Source organism: Vulpes lagopus, chromosome 6 (assembly GCF_018345385.1).
Source record: "Vulpes lagopus strain Blue_001 chromosome 6, ASM1834538v1, whole genome shotgun sequence".
In the NCBI taxonomy this organism is placed as follows: domain Eukaryota; kingdom Metazoa; phylum Chordata; class Mammalia; order Carnivora; family Canidae; genus Vulpes; species Vulpes lagopus.
The window spans coordinates 101,322,026-101,336,758 of NC_054829.1; positions in this window are offsets into that span (position 1 = coordinate 101,322,026).

Consider the following 14,733-nt stretch of genomic DNA (forward strand, 5'->3'; position numbering starts at 1 on the left):
ACTTGTAGTTCTTCCTCCCAGAGGCTCCAGACAAGTCTCCATAACATACTCAGTCATATTGCTTTAATGACCTCTTGGCACCCTTCTGTGTACCTCTCCAGATTTTATCTGTTGTGTTCTCTAACTTCCCACTTTTGGAAGACTTTGCATTTTTTCAAAGACTATCCACTCTCATAACTGTCCTTCCACTTCTAAATAATCAGCTACTTTGGAGATCTAGTATAAAGGTTTGTTGGTTTGTTGGTTGGTTTGTTTGTTTTTCTGAGCCCTTTTCTTTAATTCTTTTTATTTCTTGACATTATCCCTACTGCCTACTTATCCTGGGGCTTTCTACTTATTTGAGCAATGACCCTTGTTTTGTCAGGTTGAAGATACAGATAACATAAGACAAAGAGATCAACTCTAGAAATAATCTGAAATCTAGGAAGGAATAAAACCCTTTCTGGCCTATTAGGAAGTAACTGGGTTAATATGTCATAGACAAGATTAGAGTCCAAATGCCTTGAAGTCACTAAGAAAAGATCTAGTGCGTTCATTCCTATAAACCTAAGGTCAGGGGAAGAGCAAGATAATAGAAATCTGCAATAAGTTGAGGTGATTAACAAAAGTAGAGAGAGTTGTGATACTCTTCTGGTTTGGAACTCTGGAAAAAAAAATTCCTTGCAGGTTGTCATTTGCCAAAAAAATGAGTGGAGAGAGTAGAATAAAAATAGTGGCACGATATATTAGATAAATATCTGAAACGTACTTCACACCTACCATCCTCCAGAATTCCTCATCAAAGTCATATGGCATTAAGGAAGATTAGAATTTTCATAAAGATATTACAGAGGATTTCAAAGTGTTGAGAGCACTGATGAAAGTGACAAGGTGGCTGTGCTCTCAAGACAACGAACGCACAGTGTCCTCCTTGCAGGTGGAGACCCTGTGAGAGATGGAGGTCATCAACAGCAAATCCCACAAAACATTCTTGAGTGAGGGGGAGGCTGACTATCTATCAGGGAGGCCAGGAAGGATTTCACTGTGAGGATGTAGCGGAAAGAAGTGGGGCAGAGATATCTGTCTCCAAATCCTCAGGGAAACCTGTCCATCATCCCATGTTCACATGACAGTTGGGGAGCCATGAAGAAAACAGGGTTGAATAGGGGAAACCTGTAATGGTCTCAAATAACTTAAAAGAGATTATTTTCTAAATTGGGTAGTGACTAGGTTTAAATCTTGAATTCCTAAATATTGAATTACGATGGGGGATTTCATGAGCCAATTCAGTTCAGTTAATTAAAATAAATTCACATTTTTGTGCCTGCATGTCACTTGTATTTGACTCTACATCATTTGTTTCTAAACACAGATAATTTTACCTGTATTTTGGATGTGAAATTAAAGAAGAAACATTGATGCAATTTTGATTAAATTTTTAAAGTTAAAGAAAAAATCTATTATGTCCTAGAATTTTAAAATAATTGTGCAACTTTAAACTTCACATTTCTCATGTGGATATGACCCAAATAGAGTACATTGACAGCTTTCACATAAAAAGTGTCAATGTGTTCTTTAAACAATGATTATCTGGCCAAATAAGACAGTACCATAAAAGCACTAAACTGTGATGCATTGCTTTTTTTTTTCTAGAGGAGAATAGCATTAGAGAATTCCAGCATGTTCTCTTACTATTAAATTAATGCCACAAGCACTACAAAGTCTGACCTGAACAAGAGAGACACATAACCTGTGCAAGAAATCTTTGCTCAGAAAGTGCTGTGTAGAACATGAGGAATAAGACAAATTGTCTTTTTGCCATGGAATATTAGCCTTTGTGAGCCCTATAACATCTGCTTATGTTCTTTCCAAACAAGAAGGTTCTTGAAAATTACATCTGCCCATCATTGTCTTTGAGCCTGCCTTGCTTTGAGCAGTTTGCCTTTTTGCAGTTGAGAAGAATTAGAAATTCTTCTTTACTATATGTAGCAGAGGCTTTAGTTTACTATCAGATCACACATGCACATTTGTGCCTGCGTGCACATACACACACAATACAGTACTAGCTGGGTAAATTAATGCATAATAACATGGGACAAGAAAAAGGAGATCTGACTTCAGTCTCTGAATCTTTGTTTTGCTCTGTGATCTTAAAAAAATTCTATCAACACACCTAACCATCTATCAGTGTGCTAGTGCCTTCTAGCATAACACACTGTTAGACTGCTCTGTTTAGTACACTGATCACCACAAGCCACATGTGGTGATTGACTCATTAAAATGTGGAACATGAGACTGATCGACTAAAATATTAATTTTAATTAATTTAAATCAGCATTAAAACAGTAAAAAGTAGTATGTTTATCTTAATATGTTATACAGAAAATATACAGTGATATTTGTGTAAATGCAAACCATTGCTTTAGATATACATTATTGTATAACAAGTTACTCTAAAATTTAGTGCATTAAAATAATAGATACTTATTATATCCTACTTTCTGTGGACCATATAATGTGGTATGGCTTGGCTGGGTGCCTCTAACTCTGGGTCACTCACAAGACTACATCAAAGTGTTGATTAGGATAGTCATTTTGATTCTTGCCTGAAGGAGAATCTACTTCTAAGCTCACTCATGTAAATATTGTCAAGTTTCAAGTTCTCACTGACTATTGGCCTGAAACAACAAATCTTGCAGAGGTCCTTCCATCTAGGGAGAGTTTGATTCCTTCAAAACAAAGGCTTTGAGAGGAAGAGAGATAGAGATAGTCAGAAACAGAAACACATCATGTACAATAGCATCAAAAATATCAAATAGAAAAAACTATGACAAGGCGCCTGACTGGTTCTGTCAGTAGATCATGTGACTCTTGATCTCAGGGTTGTGCGTTCACACCCCATGCTGAGGGTAGAGCTTACTTAAAAAAAAAAAAAGCATATATATATATATATTTTTTAAAGATTTTATTTATTTATTCATGATAGACAGAGAGAGAGAGGCAGAGACACAGGCAGAGGGAGAAGCAGGCTCCATGCCAGACGCCTGACGTGGGACTCGATTCCAGGACTCCAGGATCGCACCCTGGGCCAAAGGCAGGCACCAAACCGCTGAGCCACCCAGAGATCCCCAGATATATATTTAAAAAAAAAAAATGTTGTGACAAAAGGAGCCAAAAACCTGTACATTGCTGAGGGAAATTAAGGAAAGCATAAATAAATAACTACAGAGATATATCATGTTTATGGGTTGGAAGACTTAATATTTTTAAGCTATGAACTCTCCCTAAATTGATCTATAGATTAAATGCAGTACTAATCAAAATCTCAGTGAGTTTTTCTGTACATAAAGACTGACTACTTCTAAAGTACATATGGACATGCATTGAGCCATGAAATGCATAACTTTGAAAAAAATTAAAATTGTCGGAAGACTTTATTATATAACTATGGTAATCAAGATAATATTTTATTGGTATACAGATAGACAAATAGTTAAATAAAAGAGGATATTGATTCTAGAAATAGACCTGCACATATATGGATAAATAGGGAAGAGAGGGCCCATCTAAGAAGGTATAAATATGATGCCAAAACACATCCCAGAAGACAGTATCACAAGCTGAAGGAGAAGTTGTGAAAGATGTCCAGTGAATTGTCATTTCAAAAGTTGTTCTTATTGGTTCAGGTAGCATGCAAATTCTGAAAGGTGGCAAGAAATAGAACCTGAAGATCTTTCCTGACGTCCTGACATGCTAAGGCAGGATAAATTTAATAGGCCATCTGGTAGATATCTCTTGGGAGCTGCTGAATATGACAGTCCTATCTGCTGGGAATAAGTACTGACCAGATATATGAATAAATGACTGTCTGCTTTTAAAATGTCCAACAATCCCCAAATCTATGCTGAGAGGGTCCACCTCGTAGTAAAATTGACCTCATTGCCTGGCACTAACAGCATAAGATGCCTGAATTTCTTCATTATGTTATGCCTCAGGAGGGTATGAGTATAAAATGTCCTGCTTCCCCCACCCACCAAAATAGAGTCCTTTATTTTTTTATTCAACATGACAAGCTTTTCAATCATTAAATGGTTATTGTCCTTTAGTTGTCCAGGTGAGATGAAGAACAAAACAATAGAATGATCTTAAAGATAACAAGAGATTTCACTGTTCCTATGTCTTACATAAAATTTGAGAATAATAATAATTGAAAACGAAGTGCTCATTTGTGAAATAGGAACAAAAAAACAATGTTACATACTTGATGACAGTATTTTCAACATTAGGTCACATTGGATGAACTGAAAGTCTTTTTTTTTAAGTGTATTAGCAATGATATAAGGGACTTAATTTAATTAATTTAATAAATAATGATGAAAGTTTGGTTCCAATTCTATAGAATTCAAGGTAAAATGATTAGAATTCCACCAATTATATACTCTACAGATTTATTCTCACATTTTATTTTTTAAAAACTTCTACATTTCAGGATTGTTACATGTAGTACGAAATAGAAAAAATAAAAAGAAATAGAGTAAAATTAATATTCTAGATTTTATATAAAATCTTAAATTTTGTACTTTGTTAACTGAAGTCACATGGTAATGAAATGTGAGCAGTCCTCCCAGGGCAAGTCTGCAACCTCTATGGCTTACCCCTGACCTCTATTATTTGAAAAAATAAACTTAGCCCTGTGTCCTGAAGTTGAAAAAAAAAATAAAAAGACATTGATGCACTAATGTGTGGTGAAATTTAAAAACTATGCAATGACTCTTGGGAAATATACTTTTTCTGTTAGAAGAAATAGGAGAGAGAAAACAGAGAGTAAAAGCCAAAAATCCCTCTTTTTGCTTCTATGAGTTGTCAATGCACAGCAGAATCTTAGCTATATTCCCTATGACAATACCTTAGCTGGTTTCTATTTTTAAAGTCCTACTATGCCTCTGACACCAGCTGGCTGCTTCATCTGTAAGAATATTCTTATTACCTCTTTTCTACTTCCTGGATATCCACAGTATGCAAGCAAGCTTAGAGACTGTAAAGATTAACATTTTCTCAGTTTGAATTTTACAAAATTCAGTCACTACATCCAAACAAACAAAATATCTTCAAGGGCAAATCATCTTTCTAGCTAGTATGTGGCATTAAATACAAACTGCACTAAGTAGCCCTTACTTTTAGCCCTGAATATTTTCACATGGCTGGGAGATGTTCTCCCTAAAGTCATTTTTTGTTCTCATGTAACATGTCCAGGCCCAGTTATTTGAACCTCTTTAACCTAGAGGAATAGCAACATGCCTGTTAGAATGAAAACACTGGGATTTGCAGATAATGATAGGATTTTAGAATAAACTGACAGTTCATGGGTGTGTAGACAGGTTTTGTATGATTCACTTAGTGTTCCTTTGTTCATGAAATTTAGCCAATATTTTAAAAACAGATCATTTAATATGAAAATCCAGTTTATAGTTTTTCTTCAAAAACTAAAACTACCACAACTGTAAGTCTGAATTGGTATCTGGCTATCATGAAGAGAGCTGAGGAACTGTTTCCCTCTTTATATAAGTAAGACTCTCTAGTTTGTCTATCTTCTTTTGTGAAGCAGCTTCATTCATCGTGTTCTTTACCTGACTCTGATATGGGTATGCTTTTTTGGAATCTCTAGAGAGAATCTCCAGGATGATGGAGAGCTTGTAAATTATGGGCCAATTCCCTCCTGAACTCATAATCCATTGAGAAAGAAAAAATTCCAGAAACCAAAGATAGAAATACCAGCTTTAGCTTTAACAAAAACTGATGAAAAGGTGTGGCCCTAAATGTCTGCCCAAATGTGATTGCAAATGTCCCCACCACCATGAACCCCATCTCCAAGTAGACTATGGGGTAGACTATGAAATAGCCCAATCAAGGATCTAAGAAACAGACCCACATAAGATACTTGCTTCATATTGGTCTCAGGCAGAGAGAAGAGAAAAGAATGCTAATTTCTAGGGTTTTCATTTTCTTTTTAGATTAACACTGTCCAAAAAAGAAACTTGGACAATTAGCAATTCATTCCTTCCCCAAAGAGTGGGAATGGTGTGAAGAGAGGCCATGTGGGGAGGGCTCTCCATATGGAAGCATAAGTCAAGGAGATGGTTTCTTTCCTAAAATTAGTATTCCCTAGTAAAACAATAAATGGGATAGGACTTTTTATAAAGAGACACTATAATAGTGGGTAGTGAGTGAAATAAACTTGAACGAGTAATGGTAGTGACTTGAGAAGGCAGTAGTAGAGATTTCCAGATGCCAATCAAATATTCTTTTCCAATTCTCTAACAAATTAAAATAGTTTTGGTTTTGCTGAGCACACTGTCGCACAACTAAAGGACCTACTTCCCTTTCAGTTAGGTTTGAGTAAGTGAGTAAGTTTCGTCACTGAGGTACAAGTGAACACGTGATATAAAACTTCCAAAAAGTCTTCTTACAAGCATGGAAGAAGGATATCCCTTTTCAACTCTTGCTTTATTTCCTATTGCTTGGAAAACAAACATGACAGCTAAGGCTTCAATAGCCATTTTGGACCAATATGGAAAGCAAAGGGCTGGAAGGAGTCCCAGATTTCCGGTCCCTATAGAACTATCGTGCCAGTGTTGTGATAATTTACAGATTTCACCTAAGGCAGAATAGGCATCTCTTAAGTCATTGTTACTTAAGATTATTTTTTATGAAGCTGAACTTAACCAAGTTAATTGAGTTCAGTATGTAACAAACCATTCCAATGAGAGAAATTATGAATTGATAAGATAAAGTAGTTCTACATCATGTCTCCATAATGCAAGTTATAGGACCACTTAATGTATCTGTTAAAAAACAGTTATCTAGCTGCATATTTAATATCAGGTAACAAAGCATATGATAGAAAGCATATTGTATACTATTATTAACTTCCCTGCCCCCAGGCTTGCTGCCCTATCCTGTTTTCTCCCATTCTGTCCTCCAAAAGTCTTAAAGCAATCTTACTAACAAAAATTCTGATCACTCTAATCTCTTGCTTCAAATATTTAATGGAAAATCTTATGTCTAGCATAAAGTCAAAATGGTTTAGTATACCAACTTCCTTTATGAGATGAATCTATATTGTCTATTTGATCTCATCCCTGCCCTTCCTTACCTCATTTTATGCTACCTGTGCCATGCTGTTTCTTAACACTGTGTGTTTGTAAATGCTTTTCCTTCCACTGGAAATATTTTTCACTTTTACACTGTGTTGCTGAGAATGGCTATTCACTCCTCAATTCCATTTCCTCTTCCTTCTAAATATTTCTCAGTCTGTTCTTCTGCATTAGGATTGGATCACATGACTAGTTTAGGACGAACAATTTTGGTCAAAGTGATATATACAACTTTCAAGTCTAGATGAAAACACACTGCACCGTCTTTCTTGTTCTTCCCAACTTGCACAGCTAAAAAGGATGGATTCTAAAATGGTGAAGACACATTATTGAAGGAAACTAGATTCTTCAGAGGAGATTTGTCCTGAAGAGCCATCACCCCATATCAGAATGTAACATGGAAAAGAAATACACCTTTATTGTACCGAGCCACTTAATTTGTCACCACAGCACAGTGTAACCTACTCTGACTAATGAAATCTGCCTAGTATTGTAAATCTTAAGTATTTAAATGAAGCATCTCTTCCTTATGGAAGCTTTTCCTGATATACCTCCAGCTTCTCAGTTTATATCTCTCAGCTGAATATTTCTGAAGCCTTCTGTGTGTTTTTGTGTCAAAAACTGTGGAAGGAATGGGAAGTAAGTGAGACTGGGCAGGAGAAGTCAAAATATCATGCAGGCTCAATGGCAGTTTTCACTGATTCCATGACCCTCCAGTATATCTTGACTCCATGGTCCTTCTGAATTATCTGGAGTTGGACCAAAATGAACAGACCTTTAAACTCACACATCAGTCATTGGATGCAGGCTACCCAAGGAAAAGAATTTGGCCTTGGTCAAGATGGTTTCCTACAGACAAGGTAATCCCTAAAGGAACTGACAGGTGTAGCCATTCAGCTAACAGTTTTCCCAGAACCTGGACAAGATTTCCCTTGGAGGGAGATCAAGGTTACACACCACAGTTTCCACAACAGGGGTCTTCCCTCAATTCCAAAAATGTGCATTACCTTGATACCACATGACCTTTACACATGTTCCAGTTTTGTTCTACTTTACATCTCAGAGGAATGAATGATTAATAAAAAATATAATAATAAAAATAATAAAAAATAATAAAAAAGTATGTTTTGCAACATGCAAGTAAAAGGAAATATTTAATTCAATTGTCTATCGTTATAGCAAAACAGGTAGATGAAATCAAATACACAAATTCCTCTAGACACAGAGAAGTTAGGCTGATTGTTAAAAATAAATAAATAAATAAATAAATAACCACCTAGACAAGGAAAGGAACATAAGAAAAAAATAAAAATCATCTCTTTGGCTGCTTCTGTATTTCCATTCCTTCCTTCCACAATTCTAACTCAGAATTTGTTCAACAATAAACACTCATGAATGGAGACTGAATAACTGAGAAAGAACTGCAAGAGAAAAAGGAAAAATTATATAATTAAAGGGACATAAAGAGGGATGCCTGGATGATCAGTGGTCAAGCATCTGCCTTTGGCTCAAGTGGTGATCCTCCTGGGTTTCTGGGATCGAGTCCCACATCGGGCTCCCCGTCAAGTGTCTATGTCTCTGCCTCTCTCTCTATGTCTCTTGTGAATAAATAAATAAAATCTTTTAAAAAAATAAAAAATAAAGGATGTAAAGAGTAGCAAAAATAAAAGGATAAAGTGATTAATGTTCTGCTAATCTCTTGATAGGCCATCTCCACAACAAAGGAAGACTGAATGCTATGCTGAGTCCAATGACACCGTATTCTTGAGGATGACTGCAGAAAGTCAGTGTTGGAAGATAAGGATCAAAATAAACAAACTTTAGAGCTAGAAAACCATTATGGTAAAGAATTCGTGTTATCTCTATTGAAGGAGCACCACAGAGAAACTGATTGTTCTCCTTAAGGTTTGCAGATTTTTCAGCAAAACAGCTTTTTTTTTATTTATTTGTTTTGTTTTAACTGATAGCTTTCCTAATGTGCATTACAGACAAATACGATTTCAAGATCCATTCAAAAATATTTGATAATGGGATGCCTGGGTGGCTCAGTGGTTGAGCGCCTCCTTTGGCTCAGGGCATGATCCTGGAGACCCAGGATTGAGTCCCATATCAGCTCCCCACACGGAACCTGCTTCTCTCTCTACCTGTGTCTCTGCCTCTCTCTCTCTGTGTATCTCTCATGAATAAATAAATAAAATATTTTAAAAAAATATTCGATGACTACCAATATTTTCCAAGAAAGTTCTGTGAACTAGAGAGCTAGCAGCTAAAACAAGAAAGACAAAAACAAAAATAAATCTAATACACTTGCATTCTATTGGGGACAAAAGACAATAAGATAATAAGTAAAAATTAACAAGTGGTATGGAGAACAATAAAGCAGAGAAGGGCAACTGTGATGTGGAGGTTATAATTTTAAATTAGTTTGTTTTGAAAAGCTTCTCTGAGAAAGTCCTAATGAACATGAAGGAGCATGTCATGTGGATTTCTGGGGGAAGAGGAAATGGCAAATGCAAAGGACTCAGGTCAGAACCTGTCTGGAGGTTTTAAGGAACACTAAGGAAGGCAGTATAGATGAAATGCAGGCAGCACAGGAAAGTCAATGGGACATGAAATCAGAGAGGGAAAATGGTCAGATAGCATGAGGTCTTACAAGGACTTCAGAAAAATTTATTTGGCTTTTATACTAAGTAAAAGAGTCAGGTTTTGAAAAAAATAAACCTGACTAAGAAATAAGAGGAAGAGGTTGTTTAAAAAGTTAAATTCAGAGGCAAAAAAAAAAAAAAATATATATATATATATATATATGGAAAATTAAACACATGACCAAATCATAAATGCAGTAAAAAATGTGGAAGATAAATTTGAGGTCATCTTGCAAGGTATCAACAAAAAGCTAAGAGATATAAAAATTGCAAAGAAGAGATTAAAAAAATAATTCTAGGAAGTCTAACATCTAATTAATAGTATACACAAAGAGATGTGAGAGAGCAGAATTAAAGAAAAAGTATAAAAGTTGAAGGATATTATTCTTCAAATGAACTGGCCCACACATTGCCCAGAGTAAGGAATATAGAAGAGACATAAAAAATATGTAGCAAAGGAAGAAATGAAAACTAATTAGGTCTTATACAAAACATCAGTCTCAGAGTAGCACTAGATTTCTTACAAGTAAATCTTGGAGTTAGAAGACAACAGAATGTGTGTATTAGTCAAGACAGGCTGATTTCTATAACAAACAACTCTCATGTCAGTAGCTCAACAGAGGAATTTTGAATTCTCTTTCCTGACTCAGCCCTACCTGTAGTGGTAGTATTCAAGAATCTAAGTCCGATCATGTAGTACCTCTGCTGTCATTTAGGGACTCAGAATTCTGCACTGGACACCCCCTCACACACACACACACACACCATCAACACAGTCCAAGGGAAAAAGGGGAGACTAGCAACCCCTTAGGAATTTGAAGGAACCAGGGCTGAAAAGGGCATATATCACTTACTTCCAGGCACAGCTCATTCTAAATTCAGATGCCCAGAGGAAAATGAAGCAGTGCATGTCATTGCCATATAATATTTCCACAATTCTAAGGAAATATGATTTCCCACTAGGATCCATGAGCTAGCAATCAAGTCTGAAGGTAGATGAAAGAGTTCTTTATATGTGCAAGACTTCAAACTTAGCATCTTTGTATAATTTCTCAAAAAACTAGCGAAAGACAGTCCAACAAAATGAACAAGTTAATCAAGAAATAGAAATCAGAGTATTTGAAAATAAATATTGAAAACAAGCCCTAGACTCATAGGCATATGGAATCTCAAGATGACCGATATGTGTCTGTATATACACAGAACAGAGGGCTTAAGGAGGGATGTACCTGAATTAGAAGAAAAAATTGAAAGATTAGGCAACTATTTAAATGTATTGATAGGGAATTATTTTTTTCCTGTGGACAGGGTTTGGGAGTATATTGGTGATGTTTTCAGCATAAAAACTAAGCAAACAGCATAAAAACTAAGCACCCGGGTGGCTCAGTCAGTTTAGTGTCTGCCTTTGGCTCAGGTCATGATATCAGGGTCCTGGGATCAGCCCCACATCAGGTTCCCTGCTCAGTAGGGAGTCTGCTTCTCCCTGTCCCTCTGCCACTCCCCCTGTTTGCTGTCTCTCAATCTCTCTCTCATAAATAAGTAAAAATATTTTTAAAAATAAGCAAATGAAAAAGAGGATCAATATTAATTGTAAAAAAATACAAAAAGCTGAACAAAAAAAGTACAGCTATAGAGAAATATATGGCTTAGCTATGAATTAAAATTGTATGCTCCTAAGAGTTAAGTACTCATCATTGATATAACCACACATTATGATATAACCACAGCATGGTGGAGGGGAGGAAGAGTATGTGCATGCCTGAGGAGATGTTTGAGAGCTAAATCATCACAGCTAAAAACTACTATCAGCTAGCATGTATTATTTAAAAATACAAAGGTAAATATCAGAAGGAACAACTTAAAGATCTGAACTTTGACTTCTGAGAAGTAAGTTGAAGGTTTATTGAAAGGTAGGGAAGAAGCTGCAGGATTTTCTTGAGTCTTATAAAAGTACTATAATAGACAAGAGGCTATTGCCAAGTATTTGCCATCCCTGCTTTATAGCTATACAATTTAGGATAAATACCAAAAAAAAGATTAATATTGCAATTAAATTGGGAAAGGATACTTGGGAGGAAATTATTTGGCTTTGGTAGATTTTATTTATAACTATGTGAGTTAGAGTCAATATCTAACACATATACTCATGGAGTGAGGAGTACTGCAGATTACTAGATCTCGTTCCTAGAGTTATTGAAGAGGGTAAAAATCATACACAGTCTATACTTTCATATAACAAGAGAAATGGTGGGGATCCCTGGCTGGCTCAGCGGTTTAGCGCCTGCCTTCGGCCCAGGGCCTGATCCTGGAGTCCCGGGATGGAGTCCCATGTCGGGCTCCCTGCATGGAACTTGCTTCTCCCTCTGCCTGTGTCTCTGCCTCTCTGTGTGTGTGTCTCTCATGAATAAATAAAATCTTTAAAAACAATAGTAACAAGAGAAATGGTGAGTAGAGATATTCACAGTTGAACTACAGGGACTGTGAGAAAAACAGCAAAGGCCAAGGAACTAATGAAAGAGATATGCTTAGAAAAGTCCATATAACTTAAGAAGGAGAGCAAAGATAGTCAAAAATAGAGGGTTTCTAGTAGATATACTAGATTACTTTAAAACTTGAAAAAAGTGATTAAATAATCTCAATAAATCAAATAAAAATAAGATAATTGTATTTGATTTTTAAATTATTAATTGAAGAGAAAACAATTGGGTGAAAAGTGTGTTTTCCTTAAGATACGGGAAGTTGCAGAACACTTAAAAGCAAAGTTTAAAATGATATGATGAAGCTATTGAAAAAAGCTAAATGTCTTGACACATAGGGTCTGCAAATAGGGTCTGATAAATTATCATCTGTTTTGGTCTACCTTTGGCCCAAGTATGCACTGCTATTGCAGAACACATGTTTGTGAATGGGAAAATGTTGTAATTTCCACATCACAAGAGCTAATTTAAACACTTTTTCTCATGGAAGAGTCTTATATAGTAAGGAGACCTGAATTCAAAATAGTTTGTTCTCTTGACCTATCTCATTGCTTCTCAATGCAAATATCATTGTTGTTCTAGTAGCAACATATGATCACCAGCAGGACTAAATTTTACCTTCTCACTATCTATTGCATCCTTTCTGTCACTAAACCTATAAAATCACTATCAGTAACCATCTCCTCGAGATATGGTAACTGTGGCACAGAGAGTGGAAGTAGCTCACTCAAGGTTTTAAGGTCAGTAAAGTGTGGAATATTCTCCTTCCCGCCAACTGAACTCAGTCTTTTGAAAATCTTGTTTTAATCCTTCGAAGCGTGTGATATTTACCATCAAACAAAGGAATTCTTGCAGTCCACCAAATCAGAACTCATTTCTTCTCTCTCTTTACTTTGAAAGCACTCGATATTTCCGTGAAATTAACATCTCATGTGGGAAGAGGAATTGACTCAATGTTTAAGATTTGTATATTTTTAAAATATTTTCTTCATTTATTCATGAAGAGACAGAGAGAGGCAGAGACATAGGCAGAGGGAGAAGTAAGCTCCCTGTAGGGAGCCCGATGTGGGACTCAATCCTAGGACCCCAGGATCACAACCTGAGCCAAATGCAGAGGTTCCACCACTGAGGTATCCAGGTGCCCCAAGATTTGCATGTTTTAGATACCAGGATCTAAGTTCCCAAGTCGTGTGTACCTCTGACCCAGAATCTTCTTTCTCTAGCTTGTGAAGAAAGTCTATCTTTCTAGTTACATTCCACTCTCCTGTGTACTTGAATATGGGTAATTGACAGAAATATATAAATTATTTCTGGTCTCTGGTTTCTTTTCTCAGATCTGGTTTGTATCCTCAAATAAACATAACCAGCGCTCTTTCCTGATGTCCTTCTTCCCCAGCACTAACCGATTTCCTCCCATTCAAACTTTCCTTTAGACCTACTGAGGTGCTTAGACTACCCTCTGCTCTATTAGTCACTGGCTTGACTGAGCAATTATCATGTTTTGTTTTATCACATCTGTAACAATCAGTTTAACCATTACTGATTATTTTACTATTAATAGACATATCTAGAAAATAATATGACATTAACCCAAAAGATTCTAGGCAGGACCAAATGATCTAACCATGGTATTAATAAACCAGATTTTATTGGTTCATTGCTCCCCACCTCATGATGCAGGATCTCAGTTCCCAGGCCAAATTCTCTCCCAGTTCTTTCCAGAAGTCTACTGGATATCACATACACAGTGAAGACAAATATGTATTTCACTTATGTTTGCACACAGTAAGTAATCAAAACTCTTGTGTTCAGCACACATATGCTCAAGGATCAATTCATTTAAGCTTTCCCACTTCATTGTTCACTGATGCAAAGTGCCTGAAACCCACCTAAGGGAGATGACTTGCCCCCTTCACAGCTGACAGTGATCTTCAGTAATATACAGAACTTTCCCTAGAGCAGTTCTTATACTACCTGTGCTGAAAGAAGAGTTTTCTCCCATAATCTGACACAAAGCCAATACATTTGTAAAATACAATATAAAAGAATTTCTAAAGAAATAACATATTCTAGAATGTCACAGCAATGTCAAAGAGCCCTCCAAGTTTCTGAATGCTTATGCTCAGTCTCTGTATTAATAGTTCGTGGAATGGGAACCAAAGGTAGGCCAGACTTTGAGTAGCACTCTCTTGACTGCTCTTCTTCTACTCCTCAAGTTGCTGCATCATCACAGAAACTATTGCCTTTCAATTTGTAGCTAGAGTGAATATCGTGCAAAGTTTAGGAGAAAGCTCAGGTCTCTAAGTCTGTGTGGCACTGTTGTCATTTGGGTCCTAGAAATAACATTGTGTGTGCCTGAGTCTCACAAAGCCTCTCAAGAAGAAATGTCATTTAAACTACTTCTCCTTCCTCCACCGACTTAGTCCCGGAATATAGGGCCCAGCTGAGAAAAGTCACCATGCTCTTATTCCTGATTCT